Source organism: Sceloporus occidentalis, unplaced genomic scaffold, assembly GCF_023333645.1.
Source record: "Sceloporus occidentalis isolate IW3139 unplaced genomic scaffold, rSceOcc1.0.p SCAF_103, whole genome shotgun sequence".
Classification (NCBI taxonomy): domain Eukaryota; kingdom Metazoa; phylum Chordata; class Lepidosauria; order Squamata; family Phrynosomatidae; genus Sceloporus; species Sceloporus occidentalis.
In genome coordinates this window covers 2,937,278-2,955,080 of record NW_028317083.1, presented here as the reverse complement: position 1 = coordinate 2,955,080, position 17,803 = coordinate 2,937,278, and the positions used below count along the sequence as shown (strand labels likewise).

The 17,803-nt window shown below is 39.9% G+C and overlaps 1 protein-coding gene across 1 annotated transcript in view; it reads left to right on the top strand.

Moving 5' to 3' along the window:
• Positions 1-17,803, top strand: part of LOC149283540 (mitotic spindle assembly checkpoint protein MAD1-like) — a 236,526-nt gene that overhangs the window by 218,017 nt on the left and 706 nt on the right. The window lies entirely within an intron of this gene.

Below are 17,803 nucleotides of genomic sequence, written 5' to 3'. Positions count from 1 at the left end.
AGCTTAAATGCCTGTATGATTAAAACGTGTCGCCGGTGGATTGCGTGTTCTGGAGTTATGTTTCGTGGGACAAGCAGTTGGAAGGGAATGAATCCTCTGTGCCTTTTAACTAACAAAGGAAATCAGATTCATGACTTACTGTATTGAGCATAAAAATGCACTCTGGGAATAGGATAAACAACATAAACCTTGATGCCTTTGACGTTCTAAGTGACCCAAGCTGAGTTGGTTTATAGCTTTGTGTCTTCGGTGGTTCAGGGATTCACAGCTTTCAACACTTGCAGGCTCCTCCAGCATGAAGGCCTGAGCTGGCCCTGTATACTGCATAATTCAATGAGCCAGGAGACTGAAGATATCCTGCTGATTTAACTATTCATTATACAGGACCAGTACTAAACTCCCAGACTAGTGAATCTGTCACATAGCGTGGATTCCCCGGGTCCTCGAAGCGAGACATGATGCCGTGGAATACGTGTCGGAAGAATGTCTCTTTATTCTGTTTGTTTTTTTCTGTTGACATTCATGTTTACCGAGTCTTTTTTTCCTACAAATGTCAACCTTTTCATAAATGTCATTGGGAGAGATTTATGCCGAGCCATTAAAATATGTTTTTTCCAGCCGTCCGTCCTCGGTCCCCAAAACCGGTTAGTAAATAACTGTCTTTCTGCACCCGCATTGCTTTCTGGTTCATCTTTCCTATTGTGGACATACCATCGTCTACTAAACATGGGTGAAATGAAAATGATTTTTTGGAAACACTTTTAATATTTAAGAGGTTTGGAAATAGGTTTATTTAGTGTATAGAACTGTCAAATGCAGAATTTGGGAAAAGTGACAGATTAATTTAAAATAGCTTCTTTAGGGGCCACTCTAGAATTTGTTTTGAGAGCCCTAAGCAAAAATATTTACTGGAGCCCTAGATATTATGCAGTATTTATTACCACTAAAAGAACATCCCAGTGATAAATGTTGTCACACTTGCATAGGACTTTTCCTTTCATTCTCTAAGGAGCCCCTAGGATAATTGTGGCCCTATAGGAGATGTTTAATGTGTTTATATGGTAGTGCCGTGCTTGCCTGCCTGCATCTGGGACCATAAACGGTTAATCCTTTTGCAGGCTCCCCACTGTAAACCTTTTTATCCACAGGATTAAACTGGCCATCAGTGGAACTGCCTCCCATCAGAAGTGGTAGAGATTAATACTATAAGGAAATGTAAACATACACGGGGTAGACGTGGCTTTACAGCAGGAAAAAGCAGACTCGATGGGGGCTATTAATGGTTCTAAACATCATTTGTGGAAGTTCTGCTTTGTGACGATGGTGGTGGGTAAGTGGAAGAGCCTCCCAGCAGAAGTGATAGATGTTAATACAGTAAAGGAACCAAAACCAGGTGGAGATCCTGCGTCTTCTTTTGGTTGGTGTTTGGGGCACAAGCTGCAGTTTGGAAGTGAAGTTCAGAGAGCTGATGATCTCTGCGCTCTGCTGACGTGCAGAGGAGACCCCGTTGGGTTTATGATTTACTGCACGGCATTCAGTGCCATTAAGCAGACCTTCAATTAGGAATTAGCAACTTAGAAGCTTGTCTTTGCCCAACTTAGTCTACATCAGTGCGCCTGAAACGGCTATTGCTAAATTGGGCAGCAATATCTGACTGCCTTCTGAACGCTGTGCTACAGTGTTATCCCTCCCAGCATCCTCGATGAGTCCTTCTCAACACTTCATTGGATGTTTTTGATGCTCCGAATGTCGCATTCCGGCAGCATCATTCTGCGTTTTCCAGACCTACTTTTTATGTTACATTTAACCTTACCTGGCGAATAATTCTTCTTCTTAAATTAATTGCTCCGCAGCCTGTGTAATGAAACGCTATGTGATTTTTTTTTTTTCTTAATCTGAATTGAAGCATAACGAGAATAATTGGATATTATTTACTTATGACTCTGGTGCTGACGGACGAAGGCCAGATTAACCATTAGACATCTCCTGTAATTAATGTCTATTACTGCAAGCCCATAAACTCTGAGAGAAGCATCCCCATCTGTCTCGGCTCAGATATTGCGTCTGCTGCAAAATATATCCACGTAGCTGGAAATTGGGAAAAAAAAAAAAACCTTTGCCAAAGAGTTCTCAGGTAGGCATCTTGTGTCTTGAAGATCGCACTAAGTCCTGCCTGTCTCTAGATGACCACTGAACATGCTTTTAGCCAACATGATGTAATGAGTCTCTCTCCTTGGTGTCCAACTATCCAGTCATCACCAGGCTCCATTGCCTCTTCCATGGATTGTCCAAGCGTAGTTACTGTGATGTATTTTGAGTCAATGGCCACGCAGCAGCAAGCATGGTTGTTTGGAATGGTTGGCCAACACCCGGGTGGAAGGGTTAGTAGATTACCCTCACCTTCTTACACCAGTGTTATTTTTTTAACATGCAGGAGGCCAGAAGATCCAACCATTAACCTCTCTGAGTGGTCTATCTTCCAGAAGACTGTTCAAATGTGACCTATAAAATATACATTGAGCAAACCCATTACCTTCCACAGTGGGATTCGTGACGTTGACAGCCTGATGCCTGCTAAGAATGCCCCCATGCATTACAATGTATATGTCGCTCATGCATACAAAGTGCTACATGTTCGCAGTTTTGTCAGGTTGATGAGCTGTTTTTAATGCGTTTGTGCTGATAGAGAGTCTATATCAACCTATAGTTAAGCGCAGAACCAGCCGAAGTTGTCTTGCATCCATGGCGTTAGCAGAAGTCTCATTGCAAGCGCCTTGTCGGATTTGACCGCCTTTGGCAGGACACCCAGTGGATTTACTGTCTTGAAGGAATATAAAGGTGTTGCAAGCGACTTTCTTAAACAAGCTCGCTGGCAAAAGTAATAAATGCAGATTTGTGATCTCCGAGACAAGGCTTTAACCGCAAATCATTTTCCAACCGGCATATTCTGAATGTAATAAAACAAGAAGTTTAGTCACGAGTAGCTTGTAGAGAAGGTAGATAGGGACTGTGCTCGGGAATTCATTGTCTCCGTCTCAAGGCCAGGGGATTTGAAGTGTATACGTTAAAACTGTGAAGGCACCGAACTTGAGTTAGCATGAGTTGTTGAAGCTGCTTGTACCTAAAGCAAAGATGTCAAAAGTTCTAAAGAATACATGGAGTTTTTACCCAGTCTGCTGGAAACAGAGATTTTAACCTGTTCCTCTACTTTCATATGCATTTTCTCCTTTCCCCCCAACCCACCGGTTATTTGCCATGAAGTATTTTGGTGGGAGAGCTGTGAAGCTAAGTGCAAAGCTAAAACAAGAAAAAGAATGAAGAGTCCATAAGAAACTACCTCAGATATCTTCATGTGCGTTCATTGTTCAGGATGCTCCATGGGATATTAGTGCCTTTTTAACCCTTTACAAAATATGCCCCAAGCGTTTCTCAGAAGAGAGAGTTTTTGGAAGGATCCACATCCCTCTTTCCTCTCCTGATGTTCCCCCTATTCCATGAGCTCACAAGGTTCTACAGCCCCAGTGTAACGGAATGGTTAACACACACAGCACCTCTCTTTTCAGACACATTGTCACAATGGACCCGTATTTGTAAAGATATAACGCGAATCCAACATCATGCTTTGATTATTGTAGAAAAGGACTTTTTTGGGAGGTCCACCTCAGTTGACAGCTACATGAAAGGATGCGTGGATCCTGAAATTAGCAGCTTTGGCTTTAGTTAACTGCGATACTGCGGGTAAAGGGTGCACAATGTCACAAAATAACTACATACACAATCTTACTGTGTCACCCCCCCCCCTCCCCTGAAGGAATTGTGTGTTTCAATGCAGTGTACGGAAAATTGAATTCAGTAAATGTATCTCCGCTGTTCTGACCTTAGCTCTGATTCTGGCCTTCAGCAATACGCCATCATTCACAGGTCCAGGAAAAGGCAGTGTTGTTTAGTCTCGGAAAATTGTTCAGAAAAATAACATGTTTGGGACTTGATTGCCCTTTCTTGGTTCTGCTGTTCCAAAGCTAAATGACAAGTCTAACCTCCAGGACCCGAGCACTAAGGAACATATATGCAAAGCTTTGCATTTCAAACTGACGGATCGTCAACACGAAGTAACAACGCTCTCCGAAGTCTCACCGCTCATGAATCGTTGCTCAATTACACTCAGACCTTTTGTGTAATCCTAAAAGTTTCTGTTCCACCTTCTCTGCTGAATTTAACACTTCTAGAACTATAAGCGGCATTAAGAACGCCATTCCTGGTGCTGACAAATGCCCCAACCCTTCCCAGAAACAACGCTTTTCTCATCTGAAATATTTCGCCTCATTCTTAAATTTTCAGGGAAAGCATAATTATCCCATGACACAAAAGTAGGCGCCGTATTGGCTGTTGCCATAAAACCAGAATTTGTGTGTTTTCCTATGATTAAGCATCAGGAGAAAAAAATAAAATCTCAGATCTATGCACATTTGTGCAATTAATGTTTTGTCAATGCCAATTAGAACCTTTTAAGGAATGCATTTTTTTTCTAGAAATACAACATGGAGAACTACTATTTTTAGAAGTAAGAGTAAGCTTGTTGCTTAAAATAGTTCAGAAAAAATAAAGGAAATTTAATATTATGTTAACGTTTTTACAGCTGCTTTAAGATGTTAATCCCTTTTTTGCTTACAGTTCTTCCAATCCCAAACTCTTAATTTTTATGCTCTTGACTTTTTTTTAATTGGCTGCCATTCATTTTTCTAACGGCTAGCAAAATAGCTTTTAAAGCCACAAAAGAGCAGTGCGATCAAAAACAACATAATTTATTTAAAAAAGTGAAAAAAACCCACCTTTCGCACACGTTATGCACAGAATCTTCGCACCTTGGAGACAGATGCTGTCGCGGGAGCGTTAGGTCTCCAGAGGCTGATGTGCGCTGCCTCAGGTGATTATATCTCTATTTTTCATCAGACGTAGGCAGCTATGACACAAGCTGACAAAACAGTGTCTCGAAGCTGCCGCGTCTTGTTACATTTACACACAACATAATAAACCCCGGGCGCGAGGCCTGCTCAGTGGTGCAGGTAGCTGCTAACACGCGGTAACCGTGTCCTTGCTCTATGGTCGCCGTGCCCTCTGAGCATATCGCATGTGTGCACCTGCCACAAATTTCATGGAGGGTCTGCGTCCCGCCAACACACACCATATATCGTTATGTTGTTTATGCTACATCCCGATTTTCATCTTTAATATACGCATATATATATATATATCTTATTTAGCGATAATGGTTATATCCGGATAAACGGGTTAGTTGATTAACACGGGGTGGGGGGGGAGCAAAAATAAAAAATCTCTTACTTCATAAAATGGCATGATAAAAGTGAATTTTGAGGTAAAATGTGCACACCATAATGAAAAACCTTTTAGGCCTTAGTTAAAGATCTTCTGTAGATCGGTATTTTCATGAAATAGCAAAGAAAATTATCCCATTAAGAAGTTCATTTTTTTTTTGCCTCTAATTCCTAGATAAATGCTTGATAGCTGGATCGTAACTAAACTTAATTAGCAGAGAGGAATATTAGTGTGATTAAACATCTAAATATTAGGACATATTTACCAAATGGTGCTTACTTTACATACGTGAAATTATTTGGAAGTAAAAATGGAAATGGCTTGGAAATGAAAATGGATATGTATATATTTCCAAAGTCTTCTAGATAATTGATATTTTAAGAATATTTAAAGGGAAGCTAATTCAAAGGGGCTCTTAAGACTTATCATTCCTAATGGGGAAAGGTTATCGGACCGGAAAGGACCAATATTTATTCTGAATGGGCCTAGACTGGACATTTGGCACACTGGGCAAACGTCCCATGGGCCGACAGCACCACACACACTCACCCGATCTCCCAAAGAAACAAAAACATAGCGTGTGGTCACACATATCCAGCCATTGGCCTTAAAGTGCCAGGACAACCTCATCATTCCCAGTCCGACCCCTATTCTCACCAACCACGAAGGCACAAATGTTAATTTAAAAAAAAATAATTAGACGTCTTTCAGGGGCCTTCAATCCTCAATAATACAATATATAACATTTAATGATCAGTTTATACATCACCTCCTTCTACTAGATGTTCTAGATATTTATTCTTCTGGTTTCTGTTTTCCAGATACTGGTTTATAGTAACCTTAATTGCAAGCAGTGTAGCTTCGGAAACAGACATCATTATGATCGACTCAGGAGAAATATTGATTCTCACGGGTCTTGCACACAAAAATATATATATATATATCTCGTGTGTCAGCACGGGGAACAAGCAGCCTGGTCAAAACAATTCTGGAATAGTAATTAAAAGATTCAGTTTCCCCATGAATCACAGAGACGTAGACTTCATCCTGCGGTCCAGAGGAGGTCATCACTCGACCCAAGAGCTTAACGGACCATATTTACAAAGAGTTTGGTACAGAGTACTATCTATATGAAGCGGGATCAGTTGCCATGGCAATTGTTCCATATTTAAAACTTTGCTCGGGATTAACTTTTTAGAAACGAAAACAAATGTACAAGTAGTGTATGTGGAGTCAGGGGATCTTCTCCGAACGTTTGTGGGCAGGAACTAAGAAATATTCCAACATAGAATTTGATGGCAGATAAGAGCCCTTCGGCCTGTCTGGTCTGCCCAATTTTCTCCGGACATGGAAACGGGGAGCTGACTGGAGCTCTCCCTCTTATGGGGGAAGTAGCTTCATGCTGGGTTGGGCTATCTGTGCCTGAAGGCGGGGCTATCTGTGCAAAGGGGCCCCAGACATTCTTAAGTGGATGGGGAATGGGTGTGGCTAAGCACTGCTCCCCTGCCCAACGAAAGAGTAGACTGACTCATGGAAGCAGCGCTTCACCCGGAGACTCCGACACAACCCCGGAGAGTTCCCAGGTACGACAGAGATCGACTTTCAAATATTACTGTATCCATTAACCTACCCATTGATGGTGAACTTTTGGCATCCTTCTGGAGACCCCGGGTTAATGTGCCGTGCTGGCCTAACAGCGAGTTAACTGTACGCTGCCCAAAATGCTAACCAGTTCTATATATGAAATCAGAGCAGCAAAACCTTTTTAGTTGGATCCAGGCTGCTGTTTGTTTTTTTTTTTTTTTTTCGGTAGCATCTGGAATGTGGATCTGAAATAGGTTGCAAAGGAAGAACGTACAAAGAAAGCAGATCTTGATGCGTCTTTGAGGACAGTAAGGATTGTTTGCGAGATGGCACCGTGACAGCTGTTACGAGGCTCCGCACACAGGCCTGGTGGCAAAATGCATCAATTTGTATGATATCTGGGTGCAGCCTCATCTGCTTTCATAATTGTAGCGATGGTGTCTGCATAAATCTTCTCCCTGATGCACCTCCGGCAAAGAGCTGCAGAGCACAAGGAAGCCGACTGTCTGCTGGGAGACACGACATGCCGAAAGAAGAGATGTCAAAATACTGCAGACTAAAAGGCCTTTTTTTTCCCCTTTGTCTTGTCAAAAAACCTGACATGTAGTCAACAGAGTCTGAAAACAGAGCGCTCCTCCTTCCCGCGAGAAAGCGGAGAGAGGAAAAAGAAATGTATGGGTCGATTTTCAGAAATTTCTTGTTTTGCAAAAATGAAATGTGTAGGGGAATCGGTGCAATAAATGATCATAACCGCCGTTCCATCCTCAGCACGGTCTGTTCCAGAAACCCAACGTCAACGGCACATTGATTAAAAGCCATATGCCTATCCCGTGCATGTTTAAATTCCATCAATGTGTTAGGCTGTACCACATCTGCTGGATACTGTTCCACTTATCTACCACAGTAAAGTAAGACTTCCTTACGTTAAGTGTAAACATCTGCCCCTCATGACGCTGCATGGTAAATGAAACTGTATTAAGTATCACTATAGGCTTGTCCGGGGAAGTGACCAAGATCTCCATCAATGCTAAGAAAAAACAGGCAACAAAATACAGTATTTAAAGCGAAACAAATCCTTTGTCGATGGGAGGATTAACCCCGTACAAGTAATATATTTGTCTAGATTTCTTTGTTACTCAAGTCCTGCATTCATCATACGGCTACGGTAATTAGACAGATAGCTCGAGCTGCTGCTGCTTCCATGCTGTGATTCATTCGCAGCCGTAAATCTCTCGCGTCTCCTTGACCAGGGTTGACAAGAGCCCTGACCTTGTTAAACAATGACAAACTCACCTGGCATGATCTTGAGTTGGGAGGGTTCTCTGGTGGTGTTAGCAGTTCGCGAGGCTCCTGTATGGCGTCACCACTGGGAAAGCTCTCTAGAGCTCCGTAGGGTTTTATAGAGTATTTTTATGCTTCGACGATCCCGGTTTTCCTGTAACCACAAGCAGCTTTTCAGTAAGAAGTCCCACCTCACCTTAGGGCTGCATACAACCATTGCCAGTGTATGGGACCGGGGCAAGCAGGTGGCCCCCGCATTGGCCCCATGGCCCCCTACCAGGGCTGGGCATTTCCAAGGATTGGGGCATGGTAGTTCCATCAATCATTGGGTCGGGCAGTGGAGCCCTGTCTGACCTGAGTCAGTTATAGATTGTAAGCTTGCGTTTGTCTTAGTCTGTGAGTTCTTTGAATGTATGGACTGTAAGTAGCGCTGCGTACATTGCTGGTGCTATATAAATAAAAAATATTAAAAGCTGGGTTTGGGGTATATTTGCCCAGGCCCTTGCAGAGTAAGTATGTCCCTCTTGTCCAATCAGCTGTACACCCAGGCTTGCCATGTATGTGCCATTGGCATGCTAGACTGCCGACTGCACCAACAAGGGTCCTGTTATGGGGGAGGCCTGGGGCACTATAAATCTCCTGCGCGCCAGACATCCTCTTCCTGATTGGTTGAAGCTTTTCTGGCTTTTTAAGTATTTGTTAATATTGGGAAAGTAACGTTTTGACAAAAGCAAAGTGTTCTTGGTAGACGCCTAAAAAATCAGCTGTTCCATTTTGTGGTTTCTGGGTATTCCAGATGAAGTAACATTCCATCCCCGGCTCGTTAGTTTATTTTTTTTTTCTAAGAATTTTTTTATTTTCTTCCTTGCGTTTGTCTGTGTTCTTGACCTTGAGCCTCACACTTTCTTTGAATGCAAAGTGGATGGCGAAAATGAGAAATTTTAAGTGAGATGAATGGGATTTGCAGGCTTTGCAGATGCAATGTACAGTGCAACTATATATATATTTTTAGATTTTTTTTCTTGATCTTAATACTCTATATTCCAGATTCAATGCACTTAATCGGCTTTCTATTGTAAACACATTTTAACAAGAAAACACATTTTAGCAAGCATGAAAAAGATCACAAAAGTTATGATTAATCGCCTGCCGGTGTCTGTACACACTCATTTTCACGGAGATCTGCCTCGTGGGCATTATTTTTAATCTCTTCGTTTCGGAGTTCCCAGTCCACCCACAAGCTTCCCACGCTCCAAACATACACGTTACTATCGCTCTCTTACAACAAGTACAAAAAATCCAACACAATCGTAAAGGAGAACTGGACGCGGACGTTTTTCGGACGGTAGAATCGCTATACGGAGGTCTCCGCGCTGTCGGGGAAAAAAAACCATCTGCCTGGAGTGTTTTTCGTACAAATGTATGATCTCTGACATGGCCTATGAGTCCAAATCTCGCCAGCAGCTCCACTCTATAGCGGAGAATGAATGTTTGATATAATCGTGTTGCTTTTTGAAGCAAGAAATTTCCTGTTCTTGGAATCTGCGCGATAATTTTTTCCGCTGCGGTGGGAGTTGATTGGAACAATGTGAAGGCCATCCTATGCTTTAGGTCTTCAGCTTCTCTGAGATGAATATGTTGTTTATCCCTTATAGAGATTGAATAAATATTTTTTTCCCTCAAGCATGATGTGCAGATATAGTTATTTAAGAATACCTGATCAGAAAGCTTTACAAAGAAACAACAAAAGGGACAACAAAGGCAGAACATGGGTCACCCAGTACATTTTTATATTAACAAAAAGGCAACGGGGTGTTTGGGGTCGTCATGTTACTATTCTGTTTCTTTAATGCTTCAGAGAGATAATATAAGGCTTAATGTTGAAAGCAGAAATACCTGTAATAGACTAAAGGAAAGTGGAGTTTTAGTTGAAGTCTATACCATGGAACGACTTCAACTAAAGACCATTTCTTTAAATGTTTGTCCAGTTTTGGTTGACGTTTGAGATTCGGGACAAATCGATGGAAAGTGGTTGTAGAAGAAAGGAGGTGGGAATTTTTTTTCAGGTGTTGTGAAGCCCTGCCTGTGTGATTGAATAGTGTCATGGCAAGTGGACACCATTATGGATATGAGAGAAGAAGAGTACATAGTGGCAAGGGATGTGTTATGAACTTTAACTTTAACTGTGTCTGGCAGTGAGGAAGAAAAATAGAGAAATCACCGGTTGATAATGATTGGTGTATGTTCCTGGTGTTATCCATAGTCCCATGTGCTCTATGTAAGATCGTGGACACTTTCCCATGAAGTGTATATCTGCTAAATCTAGATAAGAACCACCCAACACATGTGGTCCTTCTGCCCGTTCCAATAGATGTCACCAATAGTAGAAGACCCCTATAACCTTCCATATATATTTACATCTCTCTTCTTAAATAGATTGTCCTGGGGTCAATGCCCAATTTGCAGAATCCCAGAAGCATTTCACTCCCTTTGTAAGGTAATCATCCCAGAATGTTCCCAGTCACAAAATATTGTCCGGACAAACCTATGAGAGGATTCCTGTCCACTAGAGAACCAAGAATCCCATCAACCAGCCCTTCGAGTGTCGTTTCTTGTAAAAGCCATTTATATTAAATAACTACTGCCCCGCACATTATAAGATGTTACTATTTTCAACCTATATAAATGATACTTGGAAAGCTGTTACAATGACAAAGAAACAGATGGATAGGAATATTGTGACAGGATCACAGAGAACTGAGAAATATTTTTCATTAAAAGAAGGTGTTTCTCGCGTCCCAAAACAGGTTTTCGGGTTACAATGTGATTGCAGAGATACCAACCCAATACCGTGCATTGTGTTTATTGTCATGCTTAGGAAATCATCTATTTTATCATTACATTCTCAAACTTGATGATCTCAGACCAACTACCCAAGTCTTTAAGGACAGATTTACTAAGTGGTGAATCAGAGCTGAGGGATGGAATCTCTGATCTGCTTTGCAATCACCTATAATCCGAGAACTTTAACTGATAACTTTACATTTATAAACAGAGCATAAAACATATATATATGTTCTGTTAATTTCAAATGTTTCTGCTGTTTTTGTTAATATAAAAAAAAAAATCTACACTTCCAATAACCATCTGTTTTGCTCGTAACATGTTTCCCATCATGCACCTCATCGCGCTTCCTGATTGCCTGCTCGCTCAGCCGCCATTAAAAAAGATCGCTGTAACGAGTTTTACAACTAGTTTCGAAAATAGGAAATTTTAAAAGCTTAATTAGCTCCATGGCAATCTTTGTTGTTTTGCTCTTGGGACGGTTCCGCTGGCCGTTTACTCTTCAGATGTGTTTTAAAGCGACATTAAACTCATTCACAAACATTGTGAAATACACAGCCAAAACACGGTGTAATGCGCTGTCCATGGGCAGTATTTTTATGATGGGACATGACCCCAAAATGGGTCCGTCCCTGGGGAATTCGAGACTATGGGCTGGTATGGGATTATGATGGCTCTATATAAAACAATCAATCAGAAAAGGATTCATAAAACCTTAAAAATAAAAAATAGGATCAATAAAACGTTACTTTTCTTTACTCCAGCGCTTAAGATAAGTATTGTGCGCACCTTTTTATATAAGCATGGTTTGCTTAATCATTTTCATTTTTAGGGTTAAATATGTCACTTTCATACAGATACAGATTGTTCCAGTGATATAAAAAATATGAAAAGGGGGCAGTTCTCCTCTTTCGACATTTTCCTGATTTGGAGTAGTTAGTCTGTCTCTTGCGTGGGGATTCTTTTGAAAGAATGACTTGGGTGTCACCTCCGCTCGCGTTCTCAGTACATCCGGCACCCTTCGGCTCTGAGATTTAATAGGGACGCTAACAATGGAGGCCAATTAAGTCTTTTCTTTTTTTTTTTGAGATTTGAATGTGAAAATTGGCTACAGAAAGGAACTTTGTCAGTGCTGCGTATTTGCTGCGTAGATCTTTTCTTAATTTTCTTGTCCTTGTGTCAGCGGCTCCATGGCAGGCAAAAAAAAGGAATTCAGATTCATTTTCATGTTCAAAGAATGTTCTTTTCCCCAATTACAGATTTTTTTTTTATATATATTTCATTGTTTTTGCTCTCCAACCAGAATGATGCCGTGCCACACTTACATACAATGTGTATTTTTCAATCTTTTTGTGTTTCTGCTTTCTGCGCTGTCCCGCAGTTTAATCGGGAACCTTCGGTGCTATCCCAACGTTTAAATTAAAGTCTTCTCTGCGGTTTCCTCTTCACTCGCAGCCTTTGTCCGATCGCATTCTTAAATACGCGGCATTGTCTGGATCACCTTACCGAACAAAAAAAAAATAGAGAACCAAACTGAATTTTTTTTCTTTAGGATTGTGGCACAAAATGGAAAACGGCATCAAATATTTGTGAACTTATCTTATAAAGCCAAAAAATGGTTCACAAAAGAAGGAATTATTTTATCCTGTAATATTAACTTGCATTGCAGGACAAAATGCCAATCCCGAGTTATCTGTATGGATATCTGTGTGTCTGTTTATCGGGCATAGATGGGTACAGAACCCTCAGGGCAAGTTTGCTACTATGGGTCTCTTCTGGGTGGCACGGAAGCCATTGTAAAGGTAGATTTCACCACATTGGTTTATTCACCACCATTTTCTAGGAATCCTCACCATTCACTAATAATAAAGAGGACAACGATAGACCACAGACTGGCCAGATCTGTAACACTACACTGGAAGAATATAAACTAAGTAGCCCCAAAGAAAATAAACTAATTAAACCCAAAGAACAGCTGGCATAGCGATAGATCTTCCAAGCCCCTATGTATGTCCATTAGGTATAACATCACAAGGTACCTGTATCTTCATGTGAACATGATAAATGAGAGCTCTCTTTTGATCAGTCAGCATAACTTCCCTTCCTACAAAAGCCACCGGCACTTATAAACCTCCTTACCTGTTTGTTTTTATGTTCTTTTAAAAATGACCATTATATTAATATATTTAAAAAAAAATAATAATACTAATTATCTCCTGACAGCATGTATCTCATGGCTGGTGTTTGACAGAGCAAGTGCGGATCATATAGAAAGGGTTACATGTCGTAATGATACATTAAGTGGAAAAAAAACCCACATTTTTCTATTTCTTTTCTTTTTTTGGGGGCCAATGTGACGTTTTCATTTAAAGTAGACATATAAAAAGGCATACAATGGATGTGTAATTGAATGCCTGTAATTGAAAATGTGTTTTTATTAAGTGTCCTGTATTTAATTAACAATATGACACCCCTAATCTATTGTGGATTAATATATATATACATATAGCACAGAGCCTAGAAACACAAATTAGTACATCAGCTACACCGGCTTTCCAGCGGAATCGCTCTCTCGATAAAATTGACATATTGGCCTTATAATAAATTCAAATATTGCTTTCAACTGTGCTGTCTTTATGGAATCCTCTCCTATTAGAAGTGAAAAGTAAAGCAAATGAATCGGAGTGTCAAAAGAATGAAGAGAAAGTATAAATCAAGCAGTAGGGGCTTCTAGTGAAAACTGCTTTTCCAATATCAGATTACTTCTAGTTATTTTGTCCAATCTTCGGAGAATCATTCTATATCTTGGGCAGCCATCGTGCTCCGCTAAGCTTCATAAATTTACTTATTCCTCTACTGACGGGCAAAAAATGTGGAAGAACAAAAAAAATGCTTAGATGTATGGTTTTATGATTGATGAAGACCAGCTCTGTCCAACTGGTTAAGGGTGGAGACCATGTTTCATTCTGAAGCAAAGCCTAGAAGACGCAGGACATTTAAATCAATGGCGGACTTCCGTGGAGCCTGTGTTTTTTGGGGCAGGCTGAGTACCATACAAAAGAAATTACGAAGACCGGCAACCCATCTCACTCCAGATCATCGCAGGCTAGTTGGTCCCTGACATCCCTACAATGAGAACAAAGGTTCAAAGAGTCCACATATCTAGAATTTAGGGGCGTTCGTGAACAGTAGAGGCTCAACCAAGCTCATCATAATCTTCAATGGGAACGTTCTAAGTAGATCACATATGGCATTTAATATAACAATAGAAAAATACATAGATCAATTTAATAGGAAGAAAAAAAAAATTCTTCAATTAAGGGGAAATGTTAATTTACACTTCATTATGTAATATAATTTATGAAATTTAATATAGAGATTAATTAGGATTTTCAGAATGTGAGACAGTGAGAATATTTTCATTTTTCTGTTTTTTTATTTTATAAATAGATACAAATTTTAAATGATACAGTATTTATAATTGTGAGTCCTTGACTGAAGGGATGTTATAAGCACCACTCACTTTTATAAATTGTACTAGTTCTATCTTTTTTTTTTTTTTTTTTTATTTGGCTCTTTGTACAAATAATTATTTTCCAAATCAAGAGTACGAGGCTGAAAGCCTATTATTGAAACGTTTAACCTCCGGAGTGCATGGATATTGTGTTGTCACTAAAAATAACAATGTGTTGTAATGTCACAGTCTCCCGTGGCACAGTTCCTAGGTGAAAATAAACATCAAGAATAAATCATGATGACTGTTTACAAAGCAGTTAAGTCCATTATCCCGGCGTATTTATCCATGCCGGTTACATTAGCAGAATATTTGCCCTCTGATTGCAGGTTAAACAGCACATTGTGAAATCCGAGTTCCCTAATGGCCGACTTCTAGAGCGGTGAAAATATGGCCCATAGTAGGACCTTCGACGGAATCTACCTATTTACTAAAATAAACACAATTATGCTTATTGTGTTAAACTGCTTGTTTAAGAAACATACTGATGAGATTCTCCTTTATTTACCGACACTGCTAAATTCCCTATCAGAAACAAGACCCAAATAATCCTGGAATGTAAAATGTTGTCTCATTCATAAACTCCTGCCAGGAACATTTAATTGTCATGTGACGCAAAGCATACACTGATAGTTTGCCATATAAAATGGATTAAAACTTCAGAGCATACTTGGGTTCTACACATGGTCGGCTAGCGGAGCTCCCCCTCTTCTTTGGGAAGGGCAGTATTCATAACTCGTTCCGTGTAGGGGCGGAGCTAGCTGTATATAGGACTGAGATAGCCCTTTAGCTTTTAGTGGGCGGGGAGTAGGCAGGTCTTAGGCGGGAAGTGAACATGACCAAATGCTGCTCCTCTGCCTAGAATCTATAGAAATTGACCCATAAAAACTGGGAGATCTCAGGTATACTTCAGGAAAGAATAAAATGGCAGATCTCCTTATTATGGCGGGCAACACACTCCTGCCCCAGACACCTAGAGCCCCGGTGCTACCACACAGTGCAAAGAGTCCTGCCTGCTCAGAATAGTATAAAAGGTTGGGTGCAGCGAGCACGTAACAGGAAGGACATGGGCGGGGTTATCATATTAGGGTATAGAAGAGGGTGGAGCTTGCCTGAGTGGGTGCCATTAAGTGGGTGTTACTAAAACGGCTCCCACTTGTTAATCCCCATCTTGCCCCTAAAAATGAATACATAGGAGAAAAAAGTGTTATTGGGAGCCCGTAACCTACAGCTTAACACAATAAAATGCTAGAATTTCTTCAAATACTTAATTTTAATTGATTGATAAATATTTTATTGTTATGCCAATTGGGAAGTGATTTAAAGGTTCGGAGGGGGGGCGAGTACGTTTATGATTGTATGACGATGGCTCGGGGAAAGCGGCCATTAATCCACACCTGGTTCTGTAACGCACACCGCATATTATGTAAATCTCCGCTCTGCTCGCTCCTGCCTCCGTTCCTCAAGACTTTGGTTTTTACAGTTTCAAGTTAAAAAAAGAAAATAAAAAAAAAAAACCTTTTGATGTTTAGAAACATTTCGTGGAAAATGAATGCCATAATGTAAAAATAAAGGGTATACCTAGTGAAAAGGTCATGCATTTCTTAATTAGAGTGCTTTTTAATTTTGTTTTATGTCGTGACCCCAGTTTAATGGGAAAAAAAGCATGTTATCAATCAGTGGGGCTTTTTATTTAAAAAAAAAAAAAAAAAAAAGGCTATTCTTGTAAAGGTGCTGTTCCACCTGAATCTGAATTTTGTAACTAAATGCAGGGTTAGAAACATCATTTTTAGCATTGGTGAACGTCCAAACCCTTCCCAGACATAGTTCTTTAACTATTGCTGTCTCATTTTTGCTGTGAACTTAATTGTCATGTGACACAAAAGCAGGAGCTGATAGGTTTGATATACTTACCACCAATCAGCTCCAGCACTGGCACTAATGAGACCCCCGTGCGCATGCGTGGAAAGTGCTCCCATTGATTTAAAGCAGTCAATTAGAGCAAAATGCTTGGGCATGTAGAGGGTGGAAGGCTGCAGCTTCTCCTTTAGGTACGTGCATTCCCCTCCCCCGATCCAACTTTAAACAATGTATATTGTATACTTACACTGTGCTCTTATATACATACATATACACACACACACACACACACATTATATATATATATACATATATATATATATATATACACACACACTTTTATTCATTGGTGGGTACGTTTTTTTGCTTTTTTTTCTCACTTTATCACCCAGGCGTGATTTGCTTGGAATTTGATTACAAAGAGCTTTGGGAAGGAGCGTTCTTTCTGTACAAGTTTATGTAAAAATCTATGTTATGCTTCTTCCCACTGATTAAACACTTACATTTTTAGGTTCCACAGCGATTAAACGCGTTAAAGCTTTAGACTACAACTTAAGTACTAACTGCCCGTAAATAATTCAATAATTGTTTCTACATCTTAAATTATAGAAGGCAATGAATCACGTTTCTTTTTTTACACTCTGTGAATATGTATATTTTAATGTGAATTTTGGGTTTATGTCCTGTAAACAAAAAAGGGTCTGTTTTAAATCGTCTATTCATGCCATTTTTTGGATTTTTGTCATGTTTTCTTTTTATCTTCTATCCAAGAAGATCAGACATTATAAAGTTTCATCCCAGGGTTTCTTTTTTCCTTCATCATTTCTTTCAACGCTTATTTTCTGTTGTGAGAAGTGTTCCATTTTCTCTATTATTCCTGTGGAATAAGAGTAATATTTATATATTTTTTCTCTGTATTCAGAAACTTTGACCAGTAACACTCCTTTTATATGAGCTCAATGAAATGCTACAAGATTGATTTCTGGGTTTTTCCTTAAAAACAACTTTTATTCTCCGCACTTTTTTTTCTTTTTTGTACTGCGTATTAGAACGATTGCGTATTGTCTCTTCAAGCTCATCTTTGGCCCTACAGAATAAATATCCGGGAAAATCGTGTTCTTTATGTTTCGTTAAACGAGAAGCGATAAATAGGTAGGCGTAGTCTGTAGAGACGGCAGTATTAGCGAGGGCAAAGTGTGGATGTTACTATTTCACTACTTCTCAAGAAACTTTTGCCTGATTACCAAACGTTATAAATGCGGCATTTAATAAATCTGTAATGTTTCCCAGGGCTTCCAACAGATCCATTTTTTTAATCATATTAATTTTTTTTATTAATCATGATCATACTGGCTATAAACCTTCTAAACCATTGATAACTGAAAT